At 45.0% G+C, this 6,000-nt stretch overlaps 1 pseudogene; it reads left to right on the top strand.

Moving 5' to 3' along the window:
• Positions 1-210: 210 nt before the first annotated feature.
• The window catches only part of LOC138444966 (UL16-binding protein 1-like), a 17,629-nt pseudogene continuing 11,839 nt past the window's right edge, over positions 211-6,000 (top strand).

Raw genomic sequence — 6,000 nt, 5'->3', positions numbered from 1 at the left:
GATTTTCTCTTTCATGCCATGTGGGCCAGGCCTTCTCCAGGATCCCAAGACCCATCAAAGTGGTAGATCAGCAGCATCTCCCTGGCCTTGCTAAACCCTGTGACCCCCAATTGTGAATTCTCCTTTCTGCAGCTTTGGGTTCTGTGTGGGCCTTATGAGCACAGTACAGATAATGTTATGTGGTTTCTCCACTTGCCCAGGTTGTAGGTGGTGTTGGGGACCAGGGGGGCCTTCCAGCTCTGCCAATCCAGCCCTGCAGCTTTCCTCTGCTCTCACATGAGTGGGGGAAGGAGGTAATGGGTCTTCTTCTCCAAAACCTGCCCTCACCTGCGTTTTCCTTCATAGACGCTCACTGTCTTTGCTACAACTTCCCCGTTGATCCTCACCCCAGTCCTGGAGAGCTGTGGTGTGTTATTCAAGGCCAGGTAGATGGGAATGTTTATCTCTATGACTGTGCTGGCACCATGATCCAATCCACAAGTCCATTGGGAGAGGAGGTGAAAACTATGAACACTTGGGAAACCCAGAGAGAAACACTGAGAGACATCGGGGACTTCCTCAAGGGGCAATTGCCTGACATTATACCGGAGAAACACGCACCCAGAGGTGAGTTCAATTCAGTTCAGTTCAGTCGCTCAGTCGTGTCCCACTCTTTGCAACCCCATGGACTGAAGCATGCCAGTCTTCCCTGTCCTTCACCAACTACCAGAGGTTGCTCAGACTCGTGTCCATCAAGTCAAACTCATGTCCATCGAGACCAGGGGTGAATTAGGAAGTCCAAATACTGAAAAAGCTGTATCCATTGCTTATGGGGAAAAAATTCAATTGGGTATTGGTCCTTTCCTAGTAGTCTAGTGGAAGGAGCAGGCCTTGGAGGAGAGATCGGGGCCAGATTACCTGGGCCCAGGGGAGGTGGACACGGTGAGGCAAAGAATTCGTCAAGTCCGGAGCCTGCACTCTTTCTTTTCCTCGATGGGGTCAGACCCTCTGACCCTGCAGGGCAGGATGACGTGCCAGTGTGAAGAGGATGGACACATCAGTGGATCCTGGCAGTTCGGCTTCAAGGGAGAAATGTGCCTCTGCTTTGATTCAGAGAATGGGCATTGGACAATGGATCATTCTGGAGGGAGGTGGATTAAAGAGAAGTGGGAGAAGGACAGAGCTGTGACCGACTTCTTCAAGAAGGTCTCCATGGAGACTGTCGGGCCTGGCTTCGGGAGTTTATGGTGCACTGGGAGAAAATTTTGAAGACCTCGGGTAAGTGAAATGAGTACAATGAAATGGTAGTCCACTCAAGGTGGTATGGACCCACCCTCTGTGTGTGCATGTGTGTGTGTGTGTGTGTGTGTGTGTGTGTGTGTGTGTGTTTTGACATAGTGATCCATCTAAAGTGAGCTGTTCCTGAAACATGGATGGCCCTAGAGAGTATCACTGAGTGATCTACGTCAGAAAGAGAAGGAGAAATATCATATGACATGTCTTATATGTGGAATCTAAAAAGAAATAGTACAAGAAAACTTATAAAACAGAAAGAGACTCACAGTCTTAGAAAACAAGCTTATGGTTACCCGGGGAAGGGAGAGTTAGGGACTCTGGGAAGGTCATGTACACGCCTCTACATGTATATGGATAACCAACAAGCTCCCACTGTATAGCACATGGAACTTTACTCAATGTTATGTGCCAACCTGGATGGAAGAGGGGTTTAGGAGAGACGGGGTACATGTATGTGTACGGGTGAATCCCTTTGCTGTTCACCTGAAACTATCATAACATTTTTAATGGCTATCCCCCAATTAACAATGTTTTGTTCTGGGGTCCTGCCCCGGTGGTTCCAGGGTAATTCAAAGCAGAGATGGAGTCGGCAATTGATTTAGAGAGAGGTAAGGAAAGAATGTTTTAGATAAGAAAATAGAGGAGAGAGTTCAGTTCCATTCAGTTCAGTTGATCAGTCCTGTCCGACTCTTCACTACCCCATGAATCGCCGCACGCCAGGCCTCCCTGTCCATCACCAACTCCCAGAGTTCACACAGACTCACGTCCATCAAGTCCGTGATGCCATTCAGCCATCTCATCCTCGGTCGTCCCCTTCTCCTCCTGCCCCCAATCCCTCCCAGCATCAGAGTCTTTTCCAATGAGTCAACACTTCGCATGAGGTGGCCAAAGTACTGGAGCTTCAGCTTTAGCATCATTCCTTCCAAAGTAATCCCAGTGCTGATCTCCTTCAGAATGGACTGGTTGGATCTCCTTGCAGTCCAAGGGACTCTCAAGAGTCTTCTCCAACACCACAGTTCAAAAGCATCAATTCTTCAGCGCTCAGCCTTCCTCACAGTCCAACTCTCACATCCATACATGACCACAGGAAAGACCATAGCCTTGACTAGACGGACCTTAGTCGGCAAAGTAATGTCTCTGCTTTTGAATATGCTATCTAGGTTGGTCATAAATTTTCTTCCAAGGAGTAAGCGTCTTTTAATTTCATGGCTGCAGTCACCATCTGCAGTGATTTGGAGCCCCCCAAAATAACATCTGACACTGTTTCCGCTGTTTCCCCATCTATTTCCCATGAAGTGATGGGACTGGATGCCATGAACTGTTTCCTGAATGTTGAGCTTTAAGCCAACTTTTTCGCTCTCCTCTTTCACTTTCATCAAGAGGCTTTTTAGCTCCTCTTCACTTTCTTCCATAAGGGTGCTGTCATCTGCATATCTGAGGTTCTTGATATTTCTCCGGGCAATCTTGATTCCAGCTTGTGTTTCTTCCAGTCCAGCATTTCTCATGATGTACTCTGCATATAAGTTAAATAAGCAGGGTGACAATATACAGCCTTGACGGACTCCTTTTCCTATCTGGAACCAGTCTGTTGTTCCAAGTCCAGTTCTAACAGTTGCTTCCTGACCTGTATACAGATTTCTCAAGAGGCAGGTTAGGTGGTCTGGTATGCCCATCTCTTTCAGAATTTTCCACAGTTTATTGTGATCTACACAGTCAAAGGCTTTGGCATAGTCAATAAAGCAGAAATTGATGTCTTTCTGGAACTCTCTTCCTTTTTCCATGATCCAGCAGATGTTGGCAACTTGATCTCTGGTTCCTCTGCCTTTTCTATAACCAGCTTGAGCGTCAGAAAGTTCATGGTTCACGTATTGCTGAAGCCTGTCTTGGAGAATTTTGAGCATTACTTTACTAGAATGTGAGATGAGTGCAATTGTGCAGTAGTTTGAGTATTGTTTTGCATTGCCTTTCTTTAGTATTGGAATGAAAACTGACCTTTTCCAGTGGGGCCACTGCTGAGTTTTCCAAATTTGCTGGCATATTGAGTGCAGCACTTTCACAGCATCATCTTTCAGGATTTGAAATAGCTCAATTGGAATTTCATCACCTCCACTAGCTTTGTTCATAGTGATGCTTTCTAAGGCCCACTTGACTTCACTTTCCAAGATGTCTGGCTCTAGATTAGTGGTCACATCATCATGATTATCTGAGTCATGAAGATCTTTTTTGTACAGTTCTTTCGTGTATTCTTGCCACCTCTTCTTAATATCTTCTGCTTCTGTTAGATCCATACCGTTTCTGTCCTTTATCGAGCCCATCTTTGCATGAAATATTCCCTTGGTATCTCTAATTTTCTTGAAGAGATCTCTAGTCTTTCCCATTCTGTTCTTTTCCTCTATTTCTTTACATTGATCACTGAAGAAGGCTTTCTTATCTCTTCTTGCTACTCTTTGGAACTCTGCATTCAGGTGCTTATATCTTTCCTTTTCTCTTTTGCTTTTCGCCTCTCTTCTTTTCACATCTATTTGTAAGGCCTCCCCAGACAGCCATTTTGCTTTTTTGCGTTTCTTTTCTAGGGGATGGTCTTGATCCCTGTCTCCTGTACATTGTCACGAACCTCATTCCATAGTTCATCAGGCACTCTGTCTATCAGATCTAGGCCCTTAAATCTATTTCTCACTTCCAGTGTAAATCATAAGGGCTTTGATTTAGGTCATACCTGAATGGTCTAGCAGTTTTCCCTACTTTCTTCAATTTAAGTCTGAATTTGGCAATAAGGAGTTCATGATCTGAGCCACAGTCAGCTCCTGGTCTTGTTTTTGTTGACTGTATAGAGCTTCTCCATCTTTGGCTGCATAGAATACAATCAATCTGATTTCAGTGTTGACCATCTGGTGATGTCCATGTGTACAGTCTTTTCTTGTGTTGTTGGAAGAGGGTGTTTGCTATGACCAGTGCATTTTCTTGGCGAAACTCTATCAGTGTTTGCTCTGCTTCATTCTGCATTCCAAGGCCAAATTTGCCTGTTATTCCAGGTGTTTCTTGACTTCCCACTTTTGCATTCCAGTCCCCTATAATGAAAAGGACACTTTTGGGGGGTGTTAGTTCTGAAAGGTCTTGTAGGTCTTCATAAAACCATTCAACTTCAGCTTCTTCAGCATACAGAAGAAGAAAGAGGCTGATATTCCTTGGTTTACAAAGAGAACCAATAAAACTCCGAGACAAGAAGTTTGCCCTGTTCACGGAGGCCACAGGTGCCCTCCCAGTCTCCCGAGGGAGTGAAACACAGAACGTCTTCCCGTTCAGGTCTTAGAAACCCTGGCAGATAAGTGAACACAGGGAGCCTCTATGCTCCAAGCGATAAGCCTGAAAAAGAGTGAGAGGGAGAGAGAGAAAATGATTGACACGGGGAGACCAAGCTGCTTCGGTGAGCGAGGCCCCATAACTTTATTTTCAAAAGGACTTTTATACCTTTTCCACAAATGATGTTGTGTACATTATCATCTGGCCTTGGAGGCCTGTGAAACATTTTAAGACCCTCTTTTGACAAAGGCTGTTCAACCAGAAAACTTATTTTCCCTTAAAGTGTTTTTTCTTTATATTTCTAATCTATGTCAGCCTCAGAAAATATCAAACAAAGTTACATTTTCACTAGGCAAAGGTGCAGCGAGTTACAACAAAGAAAGAACCAATTAGCTCAAAGGTGTGATGTGGTTAGTTTCAAGGCTACATTTGTTTTTTCTTACATTCTAACTATGTTAACAAATGTACTCCCAGGTGCACAGTGGATAAGAGATATGGGAACTTAGAAACAAGCATTGGCCCAATAATGAAATCCTACACCAGCACTACTCTAATAACTTTTAACTCTTTGAAAGGCTCTATGTTTTAGGCTTCCCGTGCCTCTCACAGTTGGGGGGTTGTAAACAATCACATGCGTAGTTGTAAAAGTCTGGTTAAGGCAAGTTAGAGAGCCATCAGAGGGGTTTGATCTGAAACACTCCTTTTATATGCAGGAGACTGTTAACTGGAGCTCTAAGTTAACTTTTTCCAGAGAAAGGTGGTCGGGGTTAGCCCCCCTGTAATGTCAGAAGAATAGGTGGAAAGCACAGTGCAGTAAGGCAGGCAGACTCTGGTTTTGGGGGTAGATGCTCAAGAAAATTCAGCAAGGCTCTCTTAAGGCCTGACCCACCTTTGCCTGTCAGACCCCTTAACCTTATGGACTAACAAGGCAGGACTCCTTGTGCTGGCTCCTGGGAGGTTGGGGCATGAATGAAAATAAAAGAATGTAAAAAAATAAATTAAAAAAGTGAGTTGTTCCTTGGGAGAACAATGATCCGGGATGCTCTGTCATCCTCCTTCCTCTTCCACCTCCTGACATCTCTTCTCACAGCACAGGCGTTTGGATGACTGAACGTGGATTTTTGCTGACCCAAATCCTGTAGACATCTTTTTTATTTCTGGGATTTAATTCTCACTGGATCCTCTTTCTAGACTCTTATTTCAAATGTCACCAATTCTACTTCGGGAAAACTGTCAATACCACCTCTGCTGTCAGCTCCTGAGGACTGCATCCTCAGGTCACAATCTCTGATGTCACAGCTGGACTGAGTGGCTGTGTTGGAAACCTTGCTTCCCCATTAGCTGTCAGAGCCCCATGAGGACTGGGCTCCTCCCTTCCCCCTGTCTCACCTGAGGATCTATCTCAGGGGCCTCCATGTGATGTGT

This window comes from Ovis canadensis, chromosome 8 (assembly GCF_042477335.2).
Source record: "Ovis canadensis isolate MfBH-ARS-UI-01 breed Bighorn chromosome 8, ARS-UI_OviCan_v2, whole genome shotgun sequence".
In the NCBI taxonomy this organism is placed as follows: Eukaryota; Metazoa; Chordata; class Mammalia; order Artiodactyla; family Bovidae; genus Ovis; species Ovis canadensis.
This window is presented reverse-complemented; position numbering and strand designations above follow the sequence as displayed.